This window comes from Myxine glutinosa, chromosome 3 (assembly GCF_964187855.1).
Source record: "Myxine glutinosa chromosome 3, kmMyxGlut1.1, whole genome shotgun sequence".
Lineage (NCBI taxonomy): Eukaryota > Metazoa > Chordata > Myxini > Myxiniformes > Myxinidae > Myxine > Myxine glutinosa.
The window spans coordinates 76,798,487-76,824,771 of NC_136263.1; the positions used below are offsets into that span (position 1 = coordinate 76,798,487).

Here is a 26,285-nt window from a genome sequence, read left to right on the forward strand (position 1 = left end):
AAGATAATTTGTATTGCACTCCCAGTCTGCCATTAATAACACAGTGGGCTTATTAACGACTTTCAGGGGTATATATCTCCTCTGCTTAGTCTGGATGATGTGATGCCAGTCCAAACATTGAGGATGACTCTCAATATATTCAGAGAAACTTGGAATGGTCAATAAAATGTTGATGAAAAGGCAGGACCACCTCAAATTCTACAAAGTGAATATATAACACAATTAACTCTCCGTAAGGCCCCCTTTACACAGCACGGAGATCGTTGGGTGACCATTGAGCGATCAAAAATTGGCCCGATCTCTCAACGATCTCCTAAGCCTCGAAAAAGCCGTTTCTGTGTAAATGTTTGGGAGATCCTTGTGCGCTCGTTGTGCGATCAAAAATTCAATTTTCGGCAACTTTCATGGCGATCTATAGAGATCTTTGAGCGACCTTGGCGATCATTGAGCACCCATTGAAACATCCTTGAGATATCAATGCAGGCTAAGCCTCCTGCAGCGACCATTGAGAGTTTGCTGAGCGCTCGTTGTGTGACCAAGAGAGATCACTGAGAGATATACGGAGATCGCTGAGAGATCAGGTGCGACCAAGAGAGATCACTGAGAGACCAGGAGAGATCACTGAGGGATCATTGAGAGTTCCTTGGGCGACCAAGGAGGTTGCTGGGCGTTTCTTGGGCGACAGGGAGCCTCTGGTTATATATATGAGAGGTTTCTAGTGCTCTTCCATCTGTCTCTGACAAAGTGTTGAAGAAGAAAAATTTCCAGAAGGTCAAGAGTCCAAGATGAACAACGAAGCTTTGATACATCGTGCCATCCTACTAGGTCACCAAGCACTTCTCCAGAACCAGATGGCCATTGCTCTCATCCGGAGGAGCACATCTCTCAAGACCACGAGCACCATCACCACGACGACCATCAGTATCAGCAGCAGCATCATCAGGAGCAGAAGCAGCACTCTGACTACGGGGTCCACGACCATGACGTTCATGAGCTTCGTCACGTTCGTCAGTGTCTCCAGCAGCTTCCTCCTCTGCAACTTCGGGACCACCTAGACCACCTTGACCAGCACCTTGACCTTCAGAGGATCTCGGTCTTGGCTTCTTGGTCTTCTTCCTGATGCCTTTCATTCAGTTCTTGTTCAGTTCTTGTTCTTGTGTTCTTCAGCAAGTCTACAGAGAGAATGAAAAATAGAGGGTTTAGCACCCGTATTCATAGCCCACAATGCCGCACTTCTCATCACCGCGGCAATCTCTCCCCAATCTCTCAACGAACGCTCAACAATCAATCAAGCGGAAATTGATCGCCCAATGATCTCTCGGCAATCTCCGCCCCGGTCTTTCAATGAAATCTATTGGTCTTTCATCGAACGCTCAGCGATCCCTCACTGATCACTGATCACTCAGCCATCTCTACCTTCGGGGTGGAAAAATTTGGCGTTCATTGAAAGATTGCTGAGAGATCATTGGGAGATCGATGAGATCGTTGAGCGCTCCTTGAGCGTTCGTTGAGAGATCGCTTCCCTTGGCGATCGTTGAGAGATTGTTTTGGACCGAGTCAAAATTTTGAGGAGACCGTGGCGACCGTGGAGATCACTGGAAGATCATTGAGAGATCATTGAGAGATCTTGGCGATCGCTGGGCGCTCATTGAGATTTTTTCATCGCTCAACGATCTCTCAACGATCGCCACCCCTGTGTAAAGGGGGTATAAGGAACACATGCCCCAAAACACTGTTCAAATAGAAATGTTTTGAAACAAAGCCTTATTTTTTTAAATGGCACAACAACTCAGTTCTTTTTTTAAAGTTTTAGTTAAGTGTAGTCACCACAATGATAACTTCTTTCGATTTGTCTATAGCCTCTCTTGGTGTTTGTAAGCTCTTTAAGCAGGTATCAAAAGGTGAAACTAGAAAGCATCTGAAAATGCAAACCCCATCCGCGTCCATTTGTATTCAGTCAGCTTCTTCTTCATCCATACGCAAAACTAACAAAAACAGTTTTTAAAAAAATACAAAATGAAAATTGATGATTTTATGCAACCTTGACTTTTGAGTTTTAGATCTATAAAATAATCAACTTCTTGCTTTTGATTGGTGAACCAATTATGTGACCCAAAATGCAAATTCTTAAAATTTCAGATCAATTGGATGAAAATTGACAATTTTATGCAACCTTGACCTTTGGCCTTTTGATCCAAAAAAAACAAAAAAACAATCAACTCCTACCTTTTGATTAGTGAACCAATTCAGTAACCCGATATGCAAATTCTTTAAATTTCAGGTCAATCGGGTGAAAATTGAATATTTTTACACACCTTGACCTTTGACCTGTTGATCAAATTATTAATTTTTCTTCTCTATACCCTCAAAATAAACCTTTGTTGGAAATATGACAAAATTCATATGGTAAATTAAAATTTCAGGTCCATTGGATGAACATTGATGATTTTATGTTGCTGACCTTTAACCTTTTGACAAAATTATTAATTTATCTTTTTTATACTATCATAATAAAGCTTTGTTAAAATTTTTATGACAAAACTCAAATGGTAAATATAAATTTCAGGTCAATCCGATGAAAATTGATGATTTTATGTGTTGCTGACCTTTAACCTTTTGACAAAATTTTTAATTTGTCTTTTCCATATTATCAAAATTAATCTTTGGTGAAAATTTGATGACAATAGCTCAAATGGTTAAAAGGTTACAGCCCAGACAGACACACACCCAGACAGATACGGAGGTGATTGCAAAACCCCATCTCCTGCTACGCAGGGGACGGGCTAACGATTCCTGTCCAGGACTGAACTTATCAGTCTTAATTTCTTTTGGTTTATATTTGTAAAGTTTTCAACTTTAAGCATCGTGAACATTTTCTAGTGTTTCATATCATAGCATCTTTAGCATTGGTGCTCTTAAGCATTGTCCCTGAACCATAGACAGCTCACTCTTGCAGCTTGTGACATTTCCTGGCATCTCCATGAAATATTCCTTGAGGTTAATTTTTGTCACTCTTATCACTCCAGATATTAATGGTATGATTTAGATTTTCCTTATTTTTAAACTTTTGTCTTATTTTAGCATCTTGGATTGAACCACTTTTGCTCTTTCTGAATTGTTTTGACCAATGAATGAACAGGATAAGAGAAAAAAAGAGGAAGGGAGGAAACACTGATAAAGCGAGTGAGATGGTAGGGTTAACAAATGTTAATGGAGGAAATGAAGTTCATAGCACAGAATTGGGGATTAAAATAGATGGTGGTACACTGTTTGATTGAAGCTCTGGAGGGAAGAGTGAGACAGAAAAGCCTCTGGAAGGTAGTTCCATAGACTGGAGAAGTGGGGAATTATATATTTGAGGTGTGCAGTCAGCCTGGAATTTGGAAGTTAAACAGGAGGGGTTAGTGGAAGAACATGTACATCCTAGAGTCGATAAGGAAGTCTGGAGGACAGAGAGCAGAGGGAGCAATATTGGAGAAGGGCATTAGAAAACAGAGAAATCTACCTGCCATGTGAAAGCAATAGGCCTCATCATGGGAGATTCAATAATTTTAAGGACTTTATATTTCACAGAATCTAGGAAAGACAGACAAAATATTAGAGTATTTGCACATGGCTGAGAGCAGTACTCCATTGAGCTACACACAAAGGCTTTGTAGACTGTGAGTAGCTTTGATTTTCATAGCTGATGTAGGAAAGGTAGGAAAGGTCATGGCTGATGGGGAGGCTTAGAGGCTCAAAAGACCAAATATCTTCCAGTGGATGACCAAGGAAATAGGTTGGTTTATTTGATGATATATCCAGGGCAATAGCGTGAGCCTATGTCCAAGATTGAAGGTCATGTTCCATTTATTAGACCAATGTCTGAACATTTCCTTATCAGCAGAGAGAGTGACACAACTGCTGTGTCCCTAGCAGAAGGATGGTGGCACTGTACAGCACAATGTAGAGTTGTCTGCAAAATTGAAGAGATGGTTCACCACAAAAATACGATAATGTTTTTTTTTTTTTAAAGTGATTCTTCACCATTGAGTGATATTTCAAAAAGTTGTGGATGGATAATGACAAAACTAGGTGGATGAATTGGTTAGGTGACAAGAACAAGCAGATTGGATTTTGGTTCAGGTCCCAATCCAGATCCGGCCTATCAGTGGGATACAAAACATAAACTTTTCAGCCTGGTGGATGTATGCGCTCTTCTGGGTGGTTTTCTAATTCTTTCTGAGACATGCTGCTATGACTTTTCAGGGACTCTGTTGAAATTTCTGCAGATATACCAAGATATTACACTGTACAAGCTATCCTGTCTATGAGTGCACAGTTGTTGGAACATTGGGGGGTTTTTTGCATCATGAATGAGTGTGATTGGGTATTTGGTAATGAATGTGATCTTTTTCAACCATGCAGAACCTGGACTTCTCCATTTGACTCACTCCTACCACTTTCTTAATTAAACCTGTTCACATAGTGTTGGTGTTGGCTTAAGCCTGGTGTTGGCTTAGTGCTTAGGGTGCCGGCTTGGGATCCTAGCATCCTGGGTTTGAATCCCGGTCAATCGCTAAATTAACACCAGGAGGGTTGACTCAGCCTGTCATCCTTCCGAGGGCGGCAAATTGAGTACCAGCTTGCTGGGATGAATTATCACGGTGTGTACCCCGATTTAGAATAGGTACACCGTATCTCTGCGCATCGTAAGAGGCGACTAAGGGTTGGCGTCAGGAAGGGCATCCGGCCATAAAAACATTGCCTCAAACAGGGAACCATGATTGTCATGGGGCCTGCAAGGCTAACCCATGCTCTAGCGGGGGAAATGGCCTTAAAACGATCATTCATTCATTCATTTTCATACATAGTGTCCTTCATCTTGGCCATTTATTTGGGCTCATCCTCAAACCCAATTCAACTGCACTCTTCTGAGCCATTCCAGTGAGCCTTTTAAAATTATATTTCTGAACTATCAAATTATGATATGAATGAGTGTGATTGGGTATTATTTCTGCAGATATACCAATATCTTGGTATATCTGCGGCTGAGCCTGGTGTTGGCTTAGCGGTTAGGGTGCCAGCTTGGGATCATATGATCCTGGGTTCAAATCCCAGTTGTTCGCTGAATTAACGCCAGGGGGGTTGACTCAGCCTGTCATCCTTCCGAGGTCGGAAAATTGAGTACCAGTTTACTGGTAATTCCCTGTGTGTCGCAAGAGGGGACTCATAAGGTTGGCAGCCGGAAGGGCATCCGGCTGTAAAACATTGCTTCAAAAAGGGGACCACAATGCCCAAAAAAGGCCAACCCTTTGTGGGGATAAATGGCCTCTAAAGGTGGTTCTATCAAATTATTATTATTATTTTTTTTTTATTCCATGCTCATTTGGTGTTATCCCATTTTTGACATACAGTATTGTTAAGAGGAAGTGGGTTGAGGGGATCCATAGCTAGACTGTGGTAAGTGTAACATGATCCGTGTGTTTTGAGTAGATTACATTGTCATGTATCAGGGACCTGTCCAAGTAAGACCTTTTATAAAATATGACACTGAGGAGGCAGCATATGTAATTTATAGACAGGATAGTCAAGGTAATATTGCATGTGTAAACGCCTCTTGTTTGCAGGTGGGGGCAGGTGAGGAGATGGTAAAACCAACGAAGGAATGAATCACACGTGCTGAGGCCTAGTAAGAACACGAATCGCCAACAAAACAGATAACCAAAGACATACTTTAAATTGCATTATTACAGCAGTTAACTCTCAGTGACAATAGAGGATGTTTGACAATATAATGTTTTACAATAGCAAAGGGACAGTGACAATGGGAAAACACTATTCTGACATGACCAGTAAAACGTAGCTTTGCAAAATTGAAGCACGTCCACGTCCAATGGCTGGGAACCCCCACAATTGGGGGAGGGGACATGGAATTATCTATGCCATTAAAAAAGTAATTTCTGTTACTAATAATTGTTCACATCGGTAATCTATGTCACTAATTTCACCTAAATACATGTTTTCAGCATCCTCAGCTTTAATCACACATATGTAACATTGCTCCAAAATTCAGTAAAAGTGAGAAGAAAACATCAAAGTCGCAAATCCTATTTACGGTCCTGCATGGGGCCTGTTTTGGTGTGGTCAGTCAAAATGGTGTGATGGGAATATTGCCATTTGCTATCTAAGAGGATATGCTGAGCCTATCAATACATTTAAGAACTACCATAAATAATTGAATTGCACTTCAAAAGCATTAAGGATGACTATCACTTCAAGTAGCAGCATAATAATCAAAGACTGTTTAAAGGGCTTATAGTGTTTGTGCAAAGCAAAATAAACACACAATGCCTGCACAAGCATCACAGATTAGTCATCCCGCAATGCATTGCACCCTCACTTGGGCATCACCAGGATCCATGTTACCTTGAGACCCCTACCTGCACAGTGCACCAATGCCTCGAATAATTAAAGTGTGAGGAATCTCTCTTTGTAAACTCAATGGTCCATCATGTCGCCCAACGATAAAATTGTCTGGAAAACGACTTGCTTATGAAGATACGACATGCTCATCAATGCTTTGTTCATGTTTTCAGCTCAACAAAGCATCCGTTATGTTAAAGTTTTGCAACGTCAATTATTCTTCTGGTTATGCTTTACTGGCTTAACGGATTAGACAGATTTATTTTTTAATTCTAATTGCAAAACAGCTGTATAAGTGATTAGTTTGTTCAGTTAAAATGTCAGAGAAAATTAAGTTGATATTAATAGTTTCAGTTGAGTCAAGTCAGCTGACTAGATATTGGAATTTGGATATAACAGAATCGCTTCTTCTGGTCCTACACTAAGACAATCCTTAATAAGTCAAGTCTCAACATACTGAATAAAACTTTCAGAAACTCAGTCCCATTAAGTGAAATCTGATAAGAACTAGAACAATGCGACTGTGTTGCCAATATGCCCCCGCATAGTCCCACAACGGGTAGATGCCCTCGTTCACTGTCCTAAAAATAAACTAGTTTAATTAAAATCCCTTCAGCTGTTTTCAAGTATTACATTTTCAACAGCCATGACAGATTTCACATCGATCGGTTAAGCACTTTCAGAGAAGGGATTTTTGTTAAATATCGGCTTTCAATCTAATGTGGCTGCCAAACCACGTGACATATGACCTTAAAAAATGTACACTCTGCATATGTATGGGTAGTGGATCATGTTTGTGAAGTTTCGTGTTGATAGAATAAGGTTTGTCTTTCTATCCAAGATGGTTGCCAAACTGCGTGACCTATGACATCATCATTTTCAAACTATATGCAACAGTGCTGTTAGATGGTATTTGTAAAATTTCGCATCGATAGGGTGAGAGGTTTCAGAGATATAATTATTTAATATTTTTCTTCAATTTAATATGGCTGCCACACCATGTGACCAATGATGTTTTCGTGATCATCTTTTAATCGCCATGACTAGTCAATGACACACGTAAAATTTTGAGTCAATTGATTTCGTGGATTGGGAGTTTTTTTTAAAAGGTTTTAGGTTAAATCCAATATGGCTGCCAAACCATGTGACCTATGATGTCATAAATTTAATATTTCAATACAAATGGGTCATACATGATGTGCATGCAATTTTAGATTTTTTGAATGAAGAATTCGATTAAAACATTTTTGGCTGGTATACCACTTCACCTATGTCATCATTATCATGCTTTTGTTCTCCATTGGGAATACTTGACAATGTGCCAAGTTTCAAATTTTTCCATTCAGCGGTTTCCAAGAAATATATATTTTATTTTTTGCTTTTAATCCAAGATGGCTGCCATACCACGTGACCTATGATGTCACAACTATCATAAAAAAAACATTCTGCATGGGTGTCACCTCCTACCCTGAAAGTTTTGTCTCAATCGGACATGTGGTTGCTGAGAAAAACGAGGTTTAGCCCGTACGGACGGATGGACGGACGGACGGATAACCCGAAAACATAATGCCTCTGGGGACTTCGTCGGCGGAGGCATACAAATGAACACCATTGACTAAGGAGCATTTGCTTGCATTCAGCAGTGACATTTTTAACAACTCTTTTGACAGCTAGGGCTGCATGTACTACCGACGTCTTGGCAAATCGCTGCATGAGAGATCTGAGAATTAGTGCCTACTTTTGGATACATACTCACATGGCTAGGTTTCACTCCATTGGCCTTCACTCTAGTCCAAGTCAAAGAACCACTCTCCTTTCAGAACGAATTATAACACAGAAAAGTTTCTTGAAAAGTTACATGGAATGCAAATCTGGATGGACGAGATAAATGCGCTTGGGAAAAGTCGCCTAGGAAGAGCTTTGACTGCAAAAACTGCAGTTGCAAGTTATCGTGAAAACAGGTATTTAGGATGCGAACACTGATTTTACTCCCAACCGCATTACCTTAATGCTTTATCTATTAGTTATATAATTCGTATGGCTGTTGTTCCTAACATTTACTACGATGCTAAATACAGTCTTGGCTTTCCTGTTGACATTTATTCATCTGTAATGCATTATGTTTTGGCAATTCTATGGGCTTGGGGCTAATATGGGGGTTTCCCAACTGTTTGGTAATTATTTGGGGGGTACTGTAGCAAAGCACCTTTGCAACATCCAGGTATAGCTAAATCTCACTAGTGACTACCTACTACTACTTTTTGCAAGGAAGGATTTATTTATTTATTTTTACTTTTTAAATAAATAATTTTTTCGCTTTTACATTGTTAAAGCTCGTGATGTCGTTTATGTTGAGTACATTCACACCAAAAACTACAGTAGCGAATTTCCTTCGTCTCAAATATGTACCGTATTTTTGGCGCATAAGTTGATATTTTTCCGTGCCTCAAGGCCTCAACTTATACTCAGAATCGACTTATCTATGGTTTATGACATTGAATTGTGCAAATGAAAAAAATACAAAGTGTAATATTTCTCAAATAAATTGTTTAATTGTGAATTCAAGAAACAATACAACAAGTTCCTAAAAAAAATCCTAAAATGGATGCATTCCTAAAAAGTGCGACGACAAGCAAAACGATGTTACGCAGACAAGATATTCCAAAAGAGGTAGTGTTATAATGGGGGAGGTGGAGATGCTTTCCCATGGCACATTTTCGGTCACCCTACCCTAACATAACTTTAACATCACTTAACTACTCCATGGTGGAGACAAATATTAAACAAATCAATAATTAAGTTGCTGGTGGAATGAACACCTCTTTTGTTTGACTGACAGTTTTGCTAACTACCGTAGTTGACTTTGATTTGTCTTATACTCTAAATAGACTTATCTATGAATGAAGGAAAGAAAAATGGGAAAATTAGCCAACTCCACTTGTACTCCACATATCCACATCACCTTATAGGCCGAACAATACGGTAACACGGGCTGGCAGGATGGCCTAAGAGGTATGCACACTCACCTCTGAGCCGTCTAGCCTGTGTTTGAATCTTAGGCTGGCTGTAAACTGTCATCCTGGTGTCTCGCAGTTAGGGCGAGGCATCAAGTGCCATCCTTTGGATGGAAATTAAACAGGGCACCCTGTCTGCCGGCATTAGTTGGTGGACGCTAAAGATCCTATGGTGACCTCTGTGAAGAGTAAGTGAGCTATCGCCGATACCCTGGCCAAATACAAAATTCCTCCCCTAACCTACAGAGGGCAGAAGTCTGGGTGCGGCATCAGCACCAGCATCAGAATCAGCATCAGCAGCACAGCCACACACTCAGCCAACGATGCTATTCACAGCCTTGTGCCGCATTTGAAAGAGGAAGAAGAAGAAATATATAATACATTACGTTTGCTTATTAGGGCCAAACATAAAAGTTCAGGATAGTTTATTCCGATAAATAAGGAGGGAAACTCTGTTTGGGTTGGTGGGAATAGGTTGGTGGGAAACTCTGTAAAAAGATAAAGAAAAATATTTTTTGAAAAAAATTCTAACTTATGCAACAAAACCCGATTTTGATTGAACAATTTTATTTTAAGAACTTCACATATATTCTGAAAGTGTGAAAACCAGATCAAATACCAATGAAAAAGTTTAAAATGCAGTGTCCAATGCGTGACTTTCAAAATGACTTAATCCGCCCCCAGAATGCTCGATGCGCATGCACAGAAACCCCTCGCAACAATGGTCATTGGGGCAGGGAATGTATATCGTGGGTGCCAGATAAGGATAGTTACATAAAATGGCTCAAAAAGATTCTAAAATAAGCCAAAAATACTTGAAAAAGTACCAGTGACAAAAGGACACCAAATGATAAGAACCTTCTGGTGGTCAACTCGCCGAAAAAGATGACATTTTGCATCCCATTTTGCGACAACTCCCGACCATGTGGGCAAGGCCTATGGACAGGCTGTGGATGGTGCATTGTACCTGACCTCTCCGATCATCCCTGTCAGTGAATGGACTTAAACCTTGTGTGATTACCTTGCGTGAACATCACAGACTTGGTGATATATTTAATGGACACACATCCAATATAATTAAGGATCAATTGGAAAGACGATGCTGTCATTCCCAACATTCAGGCAGAATTCCCAGGGGGAGATGCCATATCTGGCTTGGGTTCTTCTTAACAGCGATGGCGAGGTCACATCTGGGGCTTGTTAATACACAGGGTGAGGTTAACATAAAGATACGTACTATTAAGAGGGCCATTATAATTTCTGTTTGTTTGTTTAGTACCAGAGCCACAAGAGAAATCATACTAGATTTTTGCATTTATAGTGGGGCGGCTTAGCCCAAATATTCAAAAGAATTGTGCATTTTGTGATACAAGCACCAAATTTGGCACACTAGTAGACTATCATATTATGAAAAGATCTGGATATTGGGCCATCTCAGATTCAGAGATTTGATTTTTGCAAGATTTGCAGATTTTGCAAGCTGAGATTGCAACGCCAGGGACGGCCGACTCCTTCCTACGAGCTGCCCACGTCACCCGCACAAGAAGAGCTCATCAAATCACTGCAGCGGCACTGCACATCCTGCAACACCGTGCGTATGAACGCCACTGTATGACATATGCTGATGATGCAGAAGACCTGCCTGAGTTCGAAGACTGGTGTCACCAGAGAGGAGAAGACATTCCCAACTTTCAGTACTGGGCAACTGTGCTGGAACTAGAGATGTTGGTACTGGTCTACGTGCGTTCTCTGCGGCAGGCTTCATTCACGACGTACCTTGATGCCCTGACGGAACTGGTCCCATGGTTCCATGCCTTAGACCACACACACTATGCCAGGTGGGTCCCTGTTCACCTGAGGGACACGGTTGCACTCCCAATGAAGCACCCAGATGTAGCCAGAGAATTCAGGGCTGGCAACTTCACTGTACAGAAGACGAAGAAGGTGTTCTCTTCGATCCCAATCGAATCGAAATCTTGCAAAAATCAAATCTCTGAATCTGAGATGGCCCAATATCCAGATCTTTTCATAATATGATAGTCTACTAGTGTGCCAAATTTGGTGCTTGTATCACAAAATGCACAACAGGTTTGCTATGCTGCTACACTATTATTGGTAAAAGGAAAAGTGTGTGTGTGTGATAGATAGATAGATAGATAGATAGATAGATAGATAGATAGATAGAGAGACAGAGAGACAGAGAGACAGAGAGACAGAGAGAGAGATATATATATATATATATATCCACTGCCACCAGCTAATTGCAGTACTAGGAATTGTTATGAACTTGACACTTCTCATCCAGGGACATTTCTCTGACTTCCGATATTTTCTTGTGGGAGGTTGGGTTTGGTGTTAGTTATCCGGGCCATCGGATGGTAAATTTATAAATAAATATGAGTTTTAAAATATGACTTCTCTTACAAGGAACTTCAAAACAGGAGGGGGCCATTTGGCCCATCAAGTTTGTGCAATGCTTGCCAACATATGGTTATTCCAATATTCCATAGAGTTGTGTTTGCATAAATTTTGTAACACAAGTTTCACATCGATTGTTGTGTTTGTTAATTATAACAAATTCGTTGCAAGAATGTAACAAGTAAGGAAAGCAATAATTATATCATTAAAAGATTAAGCATCTTACTATAATTCACCAAATGTCTGTCTGTCTGTCCGTTCCCAGGTACCGCAAAAACGGCTGAACCGATCGCAACGAAATTTTGGGGAGGTAATCCAAGGACACCCTGGAGTAAAATAAGCTATTAGACAAGTAAAAATTTGAGAATTTTCGAATAGTGTAGGCATTTTGTGTTAAAAGTGATTAAACAAGTTTTTTAGGATAATTCGAGGGTGCTGAATTCAAAAATGCTGTTTAACCGGTTCAATTTTGGAGTCTTAACCTTCAAATTGTAAAAAAAACAAAATGCCCGCCATTTTCAGCATATTTTTTGCCATAACTTGAATTTTAAGCAACATAGAAGGCTCAAAATAGTGGCAATACCCATGTTTGTGATACTGAGGATTCCAAATTTACTGTTACCTTTCAACGCTGAAGGTGATTCTTCAAGGGGAATGTCAAACCACTCCTGTTTAGTAGCAGCTCTGAAAGGAGGTTGAGTAATACTCTTAGAGTTGGCATGTACAGGTAAGATATCATTCATGGCATCAGGAATACTCAATGTAGTATTTTTTGAGAGTTTGATACCATCTAGGAGACTGCCAGCAGGTGGTCCTCTCTGCCAAGCAGCAAATTGTGTGGCATGGAAGGAGTTTTTCCCATCAAGCGTGTTTTCGTTAATATCAATATTGTCAGCAGAGAAAAAAACGAAACGATCTTTCACTAAATTGGGTGGTAAGACAGCCCCACTTTCATCCATTCCTTGCAGCGTACTCTCTGCTAAGGCTGTGTCTAATCGACGTACGTCTGTGTAGCTTATAACATGTCCAGCATTGTGAAACATCTGCACTAGTTCCTTTGAGCGAGTTGCTTGGTGCAGGGCACTGCCTAATCCGATGTGTTTTGGAGTCAGGTGCTTGTCACCATTAGCTGTGTAAATCAAATCTTGTGCAATACTAAGGATGCGGCATCGTCTTACTGACTCCTCTTTGCTTTCATCATAATCCTCATCAATATCTTGCTCTAGTAGACGCTGGCCGCCCAGCATCATGTTAAGGAACATATACAAGCTATCGGGTACGCATTCTATTGCTGCCTGCTCACTGACGTCCACTCCTTCATGTGCTGGTTGTGAAAGAATATCACCTCTTAGTTTCAGAGCAACATGTACCATTGAGAGCAATTCATCTTCTTCCTGTGGTTTATAGGTGGGGATTGTGACTATGGTGTCGTCATCCTCTTCGCGTGTTATCTTTGAAATGGGTATGTGGGCAAACTTCAGTGGAACAAAGACACTGCGTCGCTCACTTGCTTCGTTATCACGAAGTACAAGTATCTCATAGAATTCACCAATCTTATCTGCCAATTTATCCGTGAAGGTGCTCATTCTGCTGGTAAATGACACTGGAATATCTACGTTGGATTCTTCAGCAATTGTACAATACCGGTTCCACACTTCTTTTAGCTCTAATACATGACCGTGCTCAGCAGAATACTTGAGCTCATCGCAAAGCCACAGCATTGCAATATCAGCATGTCGAGAATCCTGTTTAGTTTGGGTTGTCTTTCTGGTGAACTGCACATAGCAGGAGAGATGGTATTTTCCTTCCGCGGCAATTAGGTCACTAACACCAGCAACACGCACTCGCATTTTTTTTTCAAACTCAGAAGCTTCCAATATTTCAGTGCTCTTCTTGAAGGTGGTGACTGAAGTCAACTTCTGCTTGGCCTTGTCCTCTTGGCAGCACATGCAGAATTCCCAATTAATGGGCGGTGAGCTACTACGACGATATGAGGAAAGTTGGGTTTCTGTTCTTGATGCTGATGAACTAGAGGACGGGCTACTCTCTGCCAATGAGTCCGTCTTGAGTTTATCTAGTTTCGTTTTGTTTGTATACATAGCATAGCATGATTTATGCCAAACTAGTTGTTTTTTTAGAGTCGTGTTTCAGGGCTTCTGAAAGTCTGTCAACTGCATCCTTGTACTTGACATGTCGTAACTTTTGTCGCTCGTGGGTAACATTTGATAATGTGTTGAGGCCTTTTTCTGTGGCAGCAAACAGTTTATCGTTTGTCTTTATATCTTGGCATATTATGCACAGGTTGAGCGAAACTGGGACTGGTCTTTTAAGGCTAAGTAATGCATCCATGGTGAGGGAGTTATCGCACTACCTGTAATGAAAAAGAAAACAAATTACAATTAACGTTTTAAATTACTCATTTCTTATTTTCAGAAAATAATCATCATATCCATATTCGTCTACCACGATATCCAAAACCAACACCTCAGCCATCGACTCACTTATCATGTTCATTTCTGAACCACTTCTCACCTCAAACTTCACAATTTGACATCCATGGGTGGCATTAAAGTAAGGGGGTGAAGTATGGGCGTCAAAGGATTTTAGCAAGACTGGGCACCTACGCAAAGGTGCCTCAGTGGTGCTTCGCTTCGTTAATGCGGTGTTAACATGTAGTTTATTCCCGTGACCGAGTCACATATCAGTAATGCCCGCAAGAGGGCGATAATAGTGTTTACAATCACAGGTATACAATACATGTATAATCAATATACATGTCAATAACCCAGATAACATACTGGCGGAGAGCTCTTCCATGAAAGGGTGGCTATGAATCACGCGATCGAATGGCCTCCACGGTTACCGGACCTGACCCCATGTGACCTTTTCCTCTGGGGTCACATGAAGGCGAAGGTGTATGTAACTCAACCACAAGACCACAATTCCTTCATAGTCTCATTTTACTCGCTTTTCAAAATAGTCCAAAGCACACTTTGCAAAAGACTCCAGGCGTACTATATTTCAATTTGTTTCTTTGTATTTAAATCCAACATTGTGGCCATCTTGATGATCAATATGGCGGCCATCTTGGAATTCAACATGGCGGCGAAACCAAACCAGTTACAACTTAGGTAACAGTAAATTTGGAATCCTCAGTATCACAAACATGGGTATTGCCACTATTTTGAGCCTTCTATGTTGCTTAAAATTCAAGTTATGGCAAAAAATATGCTGAAAATGGTGGGCATTTTGTTTTTTTACAATTTGAAGGTTAAGACTCCAAAATTGAACCGGTTAAACAGCATTTTTGAATTCAGCACCCTCGAATTATCCTAAAAAACTTGTTTAACCACTTTTAACACGAAATGCTTCCAACATTTTATATAAGCACAAATTCTCAAATTTTTACTTGTATATATATTGTTTTCCCAATTTTCCAATTTTTCCAAACACTATGGAATAATATTTACCGAAATGAACAGTGATGTGGCTTTTATTGAAATTCTAAAAATACTGTTTAGATTTTGATGATTTGCGTGTGATATGATTTAACGGATGTTTATATAAATCGTTTAAAATAAAAAAAGCCTTCAATTTCTGATATTTTGCCTTTTCATTTGGGCCTCCCAATTGAAGCCCCGCCCACAGGGCGGGTACCGTTGCTAATTAAGGTAATGCGGTAGGGAGTAAAATCAATGTGATCGCATACTAAATACCTGTTTTCACGATTACTTGCGACTGCAGTTTTTGCAGTCAAAGCTCTTCCAGAGCGACTTTTCCCAAGCGCATTTATCTCGTCCATCCAGATTTGCATTCCATGTAACCTTTCAAGAAACTTTTCTGTGTTATAATTCGTTCTGGAAGGAGAGTGGTTCTTTGACTTGGACGAGAGTGAAGGCCAATGGAGTGAAACCTAGCCATGTGATTATGTATCCAAAAGTACGAACTCATTCTCAGATCTCTCATGCAGCGATTTGCCAGATTGCCAAGACGCCGGTAGCACATGCAGCCTTAGCTGTCAAAACAGTTGTTAAAAAGTTTCCAAAGTGCCAAGAGGTTTTCAAGAGTGTTGCATGAATATATTAAATAAGTGAATGGTATTACCAACCATATTAAGCGAATTACTTTAAGTTTACAACCATTCTGAAGTGTTGCTTCTAACCATGTTGCATTTGGAATGGAATTTCGGAAATGTCAATCACACTTTTGGAGGCAGAATTTCACTTCTTAGAAAATTTAATCAAGCATATCAGAAAACATTCACATGTACTTCACGTGAGACTCTTTCAAGTGTAGTTTATGAAATATTTCGCTGTACCTGTGGTCTTTTTCTTTTTCTGTACACAAGATCAAAGCTCGTGTAAGAGCTAACATTGCTCACAAAAAGACAAAATGACACATAAAACTTAAAACATATGGTAAAGGGAGCGGGAGAACAAGATGGAGAGCAGGGGCATCGGGAGATCTGCGAGAGGGAGAGGGCTTTGGGGGAGGAGGCATGGGAAGGGGGGGGGGGGGGTGGAGGGGTGGGTGAACGAGGTATAAAACACATGGACACTGCGAGGCCTTCCAGGAAAAAAGTCGGTATTTCAAAAAAGTGGATTTTGGGTGAATTAACGGGGTTAGAAAAGATCAAGGTTTTGGATGGAGGTAGATAAGAGGGAAGACAAGAGAAGGAGGTAGACAGCTGTTTTAAATACCTGGAGGGATGAGTGGGATTGTGTCTGTGTCTTTGTATATATATACAGTCACGTGAAAAAGTAAGTACACCCCATGTAAAGTTTTGACTTTTTCAACATATTTCAACATACAGCTATTTGATCTTCATTTCAACAATATTGATAGATAAAGGTGATATAATATAACAAATATCATGAAACATTTACATTTTGTAGTCCATTGTATAATTTAAATAAACATAAATGCAAATTTCGCATGTTGAAAAAGTAAGTACACCCTTGGCTCTAATCGGTGGTATTGCCCCCTTTGGCAGAAACAACCTCAAGTAGGTGTTTCTTATAACTGTCTACCAGTCTCTGACATCGACTGGGAGGAATTTTTGCCCAATCCTCCATGCAGAATTCTTTCAGCTGTGCGATGTTTGAGGGGTTTCTTGCATGCACAGCTCGTTTCAAATCCCCCCACAACATCTGGATGGGATTTAGATCCGGGCTTTGACTTGGCCATTCCAGAACCCTCCATTTCTTTCTTTTCAGCCATTCCTTGGTGGATCTACTGGTATGTTTAGGGTCATTGTCATGTTGAAAGGTCTACCTTCGGTTGAGCTTCAACTTTCTGACAGATGGCCTCACATTATCCTCAAGCACCCTCTGGTACAATGAAGAATTCATAGTGGATTCTATGATGGTGAGCTGCCCAGGCCCTGATGCAGCAAAGCTGCCCCAAACCATAATGTTTCCACCACCATGCTTTACAGTTGGTATCAGGTTCTTGTGGTCAAATGCTGTCTTTGGTTTTCACCAAACATGTCTTCTGGTACTGTGACCAAATAGCTCTACCTTTGACTCATCTGTCCAGAGCACATTGTTCCAGAAGTGCGGATCTTTGCCAAGGTGTTCATTGGCAAACTTTCGTCTTGCCCTGATGTTCTTTCTGGACAGTAAAGGTTTCCTCCTGGCAAACCACCCATGTAGATCAAATTTGTGCAGCCTCTTTCTGATGGTAGACTCGTGCACTTTGACATCAACAGTGGCAAGAGCTACCTGTAGGTCCCGTGATGACATTCTGGGGTTCTTCGAGACTTCTTTCAGCGTCTTGCGGTCTGCTCTCGGGCTGAACTTGCTGGGGCAGCCTGGCCTGAACAAGTTGGCAGTTGTTTGGAATCTTCTCCACTTGTAGATGATCTTCCGGACAGTCGAATGATTGATTTCAAATTGTTTGGAGATATTTTAAAATCCCTTCCCAGACTCGAAGGCATCTATAACCTATCTGAAGGCCTCGGAGAGCTCTTTTGATCTAGGCATGGTGACGCTGCACACTTCAACAACAAAGAGCAAACCAAACGAAATGTCTGAGGTTTAAATAAGACAGGTTCTTCCAAGATCCTCTGTAACGATGTTCTAATCATTTGCACCTGAGCTGGTGCACCTGATTCTAATTTTAGGTATTTGAAGTAGTGATAAATGTAGGGGTGTACTTACTTTTTCCACATGCGAAATTTGCATTTATGTTTATTTAAATTATACAATCGACTACAAAATGTAAATGTTTCATGATACTTGTTATATTATATCACCTTTATCTATCAATATTGTTGAAATGAAGATCAAATAGCTGTATGTTGAAATATGTTGAAAAAGTCAAAACTTTACATGGGGTGTACTTACTTTTTCACGTGACTGTGTGTGTGTGTGTGTGTGTGTGTGTGTGCGTGTGTGCGTGTGTGTGTGTGTGTGTGTGTGTGTGTGTATATATATATATATATACATATGTATATATATATATACACATATATATATACACATATATATATATATATACACATATATATATATATATACACATATATATATATATACACACATATATATATATATACACATATATATATATACACATATATATATATATATATATATATGTCGAGATCGAAGACCTCAAGGGAAGGAAGAAGAAGAAGAATCAGAGGAAGAAGAACAACAATGTTTAATAAAATCGATTATATACACACGTGTGGAACGAGGCTCAAGAATGCGCCGCCTACACGCAGCGGGCAATTCCTCAAGACACTCGCTGAAAAATAAGTGGAAAGGCATTTCATTTATAGCAAAATATTAGACAAGAATCTGCGCTGGAGACATAGCACTACTGGACCATAAGGACAACACCTCCCATTGTCCCGTCCTATAGAAGGTCAAATTTAGACAACAAGATGTAAGCATAATGATAGGCTACGCTTTTTTTGGCTATCTATCTAAACATATCAGACCCGAGCGCAGGCCGAAGTAAATATTCTTATACACTAGGCTAAATGGTAGATGAAGATTGGATACGTCCTTGGTTTAGGAGACATACTAAACACTACGAAGATATATAATTAATTATTCCCTTTGTGAAGGAGGCGTTTGGATGACATCTTTTCCTGTACGTGGGTCGAGAGCATTTTATCTACTGTTTGGCACATTCATTCAAGGACTAATTTACTAGGCTAAGGATCCACCCTGCACGTCGAGCCTCGAAACCACTTTTTGTCCACTCGCCTCTGCCTGCAGCTGAGTTCAAATCAGTTTCCAGAAGCACGATATATAATCTCAGATGTTATGATCAATTGAGTCATGGGGCTAAAACCCTAATGGCTGACAGTTCCTTCCTTTGTCTTGACAAGACACCTCCTTGGAAAGACACCAAATTCATCAATTAGTTACATGCCAGGCACGACATAGCGTCACGTATACTCAAAGAGAGAGATACCGGCCCTAACTGGTCGTCTAACATTCAACGCATAAATTGTTAGCCATGATTCGCGACGACGGCGCCTGGTTTAAGAGATTGCTGCCGCCCGCCAGATTCCGAATCCACCCTCGCTGCGGCATAGGTGCGACCCAGTTGCCAGCCAGATTAAGGGGCCCTCTTTATGCAAGTGAGGTCCTCGCGAATCAGGGCAAACAATCGACGTTAAATGCCATCAAGCCTTGTACATGTGATTTGCTGGGTGGTGTAAATGGTGGTGAGGGTGGTTCTTCCGGATATCCCAGATACATGTTTTGCCATCCGCTCCTTACTGCTGGTATAATAGCAATAACTTTTAAAAGAACCTACACTTTCTAAATCACAGGTTAAATCATCCCAACTAAAATCATAATCATTATCAGAATCCCAAGCATCAAATAGGTTCATCGATCACCCCATATACTCCTTCCTTTTCTGCCAACAATATATCCAAAACCACTTGATTCTGCATCACCATCGTTCGCATATGCATTAATTCGTTTTCCAATTGTAGTTCTGCGATTCAGGTTTCGTTTCCAATTCGTTCCATTACTAATGCGAGACTATCTATTTGCCAATCATTCATAATACATAAGAGGCGTTAGCCAGTACACGCAATGGGTTTTCCACACAAGTATCACAATCATCACAAACATCGATGCAGGCATTAGCCAGTAGCCCGTTCCCACATGGGATTAACACAAATATCACAGTCATCATCACAAAATTTAATACAAAATTCTGAAGCGCTGGTCACATCTGCCTTGTTGAAGGACCCATTCAGATCGACGGCCTCTGTGGTCCAGATCATGGTTTTCCAACGGCGGTTTCTTCATCGTCCATCCTGAAAAATACTTTCTTACACACACCATGATCAATTCCTAGCCCCCCCGTCCCACTAATTGGCATTTAGTTACCTTATCTCTCAGATGGTTGGCTTATTCATAGCCGCATTTCCTGTGTCGTGTCTGGAAATTCAAATGCCATATTTACTTTCACTAATTTCCGAAAATACCTTCCTTTTAATCATCTTCCCTACATTTAATAATACATTATTTACCAAATTTACCTTGGGAAAAATGAATCCCAGATAACAAGTCCCTCCCCACTGTTCGGGTAGGTATGGATATGCTTTATTTCCGCAAATAAACATTACTCCATGGGGTGGGATAAGGGCCGAGGCCATGCATTTACTGATCTCAACGCGGGTGGCGCTTGGTGTTCCCCAAGATATGGTTAGCTTGGTTACGTTATGCTGGGCTTGGTCATCTATGGTTATTACAAGGGGGCCTTCCTTTTCTCTCCATCTGGTGTCGGATGGCAGGGTATGGGTACATTCCGAGGTTCCCATCTGAACGTGTCCCTTTCCTATAAGACACACCCGTCCCTTTTGCTCTGTCACCCAGACTGGATCAGGTGGTTTGTCTAACAAAGCCTGCTTAATGGGTGGGGTATATCGAAACTCCCGGGAACACACTGCTGGGTAGATTTGGGCCTATCAGTTCCAAGGTTGTGGTCAGACATGGGGTACGCAAGGGTCCTGAGCACATATCTCGTAGGGACAGGGGTAGCACTACCATTTCTATCCCTGTCGTACTGGTGTGGGGAAAATGCATACACATCCAACAACGTGATCGGTTCTGTACCTTCGCCATTGCACGGGTCACTGTCCAATACGTATTTTCCTTTGGCTTTTTCCTGCTTTCGATCCGTGGGTGCGGAATTAATATGTGTGAAATGCATGGTGGCCTATCATCGTAGGGGGAGCTCTGTGACGTCATGAATTCACATTGTAGTAATAGAGTTGTGCCGCTGTTCAGTAATACATGCGTGGTTAAATTGTTCGAGTCCTTTCCCCATTTGTAACCTGCCCTGGCCATGTTTACTATTGGTGAGCCGCCTTGTCGTGGCGCTTGCTTCAAACGACTGAGGGCAGCAAAACCTGTCTAAACCTACTGCCATTTAACGACGCTTCCCAGATGACGGCTCCCATACACCATTCTGGCACAAAATTGTTGCATCCCACAGATGCCACGATTATTTGAACAAACTCATTTTCTTAATCCACCCTTTCAATTTTCATTTCAATTTAAAGTCAATCCAATGTCCTCTTTTAGCATCCCATGCACCTGTTGCAGACACCTGTTTTAGCCTGAAGCGGTATATTAAACTAAATGTGATTGCCACCCCTAACAGGCGGTGGTGCAGCATCCTCGATCTGTGGTGGTGCGTTTGAGGTGTCTGTGTTTGTGGGTATGGCCAACTTACAATGTGTGGCATGTACTCAGGACGACTTGCCCTCACAAAACACCGCTGTTGGTGTGATCAGAAGAACTTGGTGGTGTGGATGGTGGTGTGGATAGGCTTGCTTGTTGGCTCCGGTAGGGCCTCCCAAACGCGTTCATGTATGTTGCGTGCTACATGGGACAAACCTATGCAAAACTTTAAAAAACATGTCATCCATGATAGGTAATTCAAGGGCTGCCATATCCACTGGCGCCGATACCGTTGACATATAGCGCACGAGCGACAGACCATGGTAACCACAGTCGAAAGGCCTGGTGCTGCCCAGGTGGAAGTGACCTGCCTCATCACCTCACCCCCCTATGGCACACATGGCCATTTGGATGCGCCATGCGTGCCAACCATGGCAATAAAGCTCGCGGTGCCACGGGTTTGTCATTAATCGTCCACATTTGTCCTTCTGCGGGGCGTTGAGCTCCCAATTTAATCCAATTTTTGCTGTTTTACGTTTGAGGCCGCGGCTTGTAATTGTATTACATCGAACTCTGTAGGTGCGGATGTCGGAACGTCTGTCTTGAGGTGCCAAATTAATTATGAACCCTTCATTGTTGTCCAACACATGGACCGTTCGGTGTTCAACATTGTATCGACGCCTTACTGGCGTTTTCCGCAGTCGGTCCATCATCCATGTACGACAGTACCCTGCCATTCTCAAAAATCGCAACGAACACACTAACTCTTCACTGTTATCCTTCACTTCACTTCAAAATTTCACTGTTATCCTATCAATACCTGGACAATTTTTTCCTTTCCTTCCTAGATACGCGAATTTCACATCAGTATAAACCCACTGGAAAAATTATCTGAAAAATAACTAGCCTCCCAAAACCATTTCCCTGCAAGAGCGGGGTTAGCCTTGCGGTCCACATGACAATCTTTTTTAATTGGTGTGATTCCCATATACCCACTCCTGGTGGAGTTCTGTTCACCTGGTCTGCAGAGCCGTGATCCAATCTTCACCAGCCCCCAATCACCTTCTTATCACAAAACAACAGTCCATAACTAACCACTTTTCTTTATTTCCTGTCTTCTCCATCAACTTTTATAATCTTTTCCCCTCCCTTTCTTAGCAAACCTTGCAAAGTCACTTGTCATTGACAAATTATCCATCTAATTCGACTTTCCTTAAACATCTTCGCACTTTCCATGACCTTCTTCACACTTACTTTAAACCTTTTCTTCAGACACAACCCACATGAGTTATGAATACAATTTCCCCTTCCAGGCACGTGTCTAGTCACTCACAAAGTGTCATATTCCACAGAACTCCACCACTCTATTAAATCCTAAACATGCCCAATGGGCAATCCACGAAAAAAATCAAAGCATTTTCAGTCCCCCTTTTCTCATACACTAGCCAATGTAAGTCAGCCAAACATAAATAAAGAGGTTCCAGCGAGTTGTGACCTCCATAACTCTAAACAACTCTGCTGGCACCTTTTAAAACAAACTTTCCCAGTCACTTACTAAAATAAAGTGCAGCTCTTGTCCGTAGATATACGTTAACCAAGGTTACATGAGACTTGACAACAATAGAATTTGGCTACCTACAGAGAAAGTACCTGCACAACACATTTACAAACCAATTCGTCCCCTCGTATTAGGGAACGTCACAAATGTTCCACCACAATTTACAGCAGGTGACCACCCACCTGCCTTCTGTCGAAGTCCAGTTCAATTTCCATTCACAGACAGACAGACAGACGAACCCCCAACGTACTAACAGGATGGTCTCACAGAGGCCATTCCATTCAAATCTGTAGGCTGCCACGATTCTTCCCGCCAGGACACACCATCATAGTCACCATAGTCACACGACACGTCAGCAGACACAGTGAATGACATTCAACATCATAACAAACGCCGCAGAAACTGCTCCTCCTTGATCCATATCTGCAGACGCAGTCAGACACACCCAGTTGGACAGACAGACTGGCTCCACATTACAACTGCAAACATCCGAAATGACAACAGCTAACACCAAATATTTATTGTCCCCCTTTCAGGGAAGTCAAATCAACCACCATTAAAGCACAAAACAGAAAACGACCATATACTCAGAGTATATACCATATACTCAGAGTGAGACCCGAAAATCAAGCAGACAGACCGACAATCGAACCTGTCTTTCAACACTGCCGAACGACAAGTCTGCAGACACTGAGGGAGTGACATTCGACCCCCAGTAGATACCGCGAACACCGCTGTTGGTCCGCACCAGCAACTCCCTCAAAATCAGTGTTCAGAGACATGACTCCATAGACAGCCAGAAAGCCAGACAAATACGGACACACACACACAGAGATTAATATATTTTTACAGATTAATATACAGAGATTAATAGATTAATATAAACAATTAATATATTGTCCACATTCATCTTGGTCACCCCAACCCCTTCTGGCTCTCCCCAAGAGCTCCGTGTCCGGACAGACAGACAGATAAACGGACCGGTGAAACCATAACCATCCATTCTTCCGATTGGACTCACGTCAGCATCACATGTCATTTTTGCCTTCATTCAACGCATTCTGCCATCCCAAATCGGCCAAATACAAGCCCCGGCCATGCCGTTGAATAAACACCCTGTCGGTTGACAGCCTATTATTTTTGACTTTCACTCCCATTCTCCCTTGCTACATCTGGAGAGCCGTTAATGTGGGGATGTAATTGAACACTTGTTTTAAAGCCCTGTCTACACATGCTCTCCATAACATTCTCATTATTCCCTGTCAATTTTACTCATCCGGATTGCCCAACGCCCGTAGGCAATTTGGGGAATCCCTTGTCAGTCAATGACACACATCAATGACTCACACAATAAACACAAATACACGCTGCAATGACAGATCATTCATTCCCTTATACACAAATACCATGTGACTGACCTTTCATTCTCCATACAATACAGTATAAATTCATGCACACTCATGCACACTCATGCACACTTCAATCCTACTTACCTGTGAACTCTAACACATCCAGTGCGTAGCTTAACTTAAAATACTCATTATTCTACCTTTCTTGGGCTAGTCCCTCCTGGTAGTCCTAAGATCGGGTCGCCCCCCGATTCCTAACCTTAAACGCAGTTCTCACGCCGGAGTAACTTAATACCTATTATCTATCACCCACATATGGGTCTACCTGCTTCTCACGCAGGAAGCTTACCTGAGGGATACCCCTCCTAATCCCGGGCGCCCTGTATAATCGATTCATTACCCACTGCTGCTCTGATTTATACTAAATTTGGTTCGGAATGCAAGCCTGGTGTTACAGCCGACAGAGGTCCACACATCCAAAGTAAGGCGGGAGGCTTCAATTTCGAGGTGCAAAAATGCGTACCCACCAAATTAGATGCCGGCAGGCCTCCCTCCCGACCTGGAACGTGAGGATCCACCTCGTCTGCACACTTGGATGTATCCCACTCCTGACACCAAAATTGTCGAGATCGAAGACCTCAAGGGAAGGAAGAAGAAGAAGAATCAGAGGAAGAAGAACAACAATGTTTAATAAAATCGATTATATACACACGTGTGGAACGAGGCTCAAGAATGCGCCGCCTACACGCAGCGGGCAATTCCTCAAGACACTCGCTGAAAAATAAGTGGAAAGGCATTTCATTTATAGCAAAATATTAGACAAGAATCTGCGCTGGAGACATAGCACTACTGGACCATAAGGACAACACCTCCCATTGTCCCGTCCTATAGAAGGTCAAATTTAGACAACAAGATGTAAGCATAATGATAGGCTACGCTTTTTTTGGCTATCTATCTAAACATATCAGACCCGAGCGCAGGCCGAAGTAAATATTCTTATACACTAGGCTAAATGGTAGATGAAGATTGGATACGTCCTTGGTTTAGGAGACATACTAAACACTACGAAGATATATAATTAATTATTCCCTTTGTGAAGGAGGCGTTTGGATGACATCTTTTCCTGTACGTGGGTCGAGAGCATTTTATCTACTGTTTGGCACATTCATTCAAGGACTAATTTACTAGGCTAAGGATCCACCCTGCACGTCGAGCCTCGAAACCACTTTTTGTCCACTCGCCTCTGCCTGCAGCTGAGTTCAAATCAGTTTCCAGAAGCACGATATATAATCTCAGATGTTATGATCAATTGAGTCATGGGGCTAAAACCCTAATGGCTGACATATATATATGTATATATATATATATGTATGTATGTATGTATGTATGTATGTATGTATGTATATATATATATGTATATATATATATATATATATATATATATATATATATATATATATATATATATATATATATATATATATATATATATATATATATATATATGTCGGTCGAAGACCTCAAGGGAAGGAAGAAGAAGAAGATCTGAGCAACAATGTTTAATGGGATCGATTACAAACACACAGTGTGGAGCGAGGCTCAAGAATGCACCGCCTAACACGCAGCGGGCAATTCCTCAAGACACTCGCTGAAAAATGAGCAAAAAGGCATTTCATTTATAGCAAAATATCAGACAAGAATCTGCGCTAAAGACATAGCAAACCCTGGGCCATAACGACAACACCTCCCATTGTCCCTTCCTACAGAAGGCCAAACTTGGACAAACAGATGTGAGCATGGGATAGGCTGAGCTTTTTTGGCTCTTTATCTAAACATATCAGACCCGAGCGCAGGTCGAAGAAAATATTCTCATACA

At 41.3% G+C, this 26,285-nt stretch overlaps 1 long non-coding RNA gene across 1 annotated transcript in view; it reads right to left on the bottom strand.

Annotated features, from left to right (window-relative positions):
• Positions 1–25,743, bottom strand: part of LOC144891332 (uncharacterized) — a 336,322-nt gene extending 310,579 nt beyond the window's left edge. The window contains exon 1 of the long non-coding RNA XR_013622856.1: positions 24,937–25,743. This is a non-coding gene — a long non-coding RNA (uncharacterized LOC144891332). The remainder of the gene's footprint in view (positions 1–24,936) is intronic.
• Between the last annotated feature and the right edge of the window lie 542 nt (positions 25,744–26,285).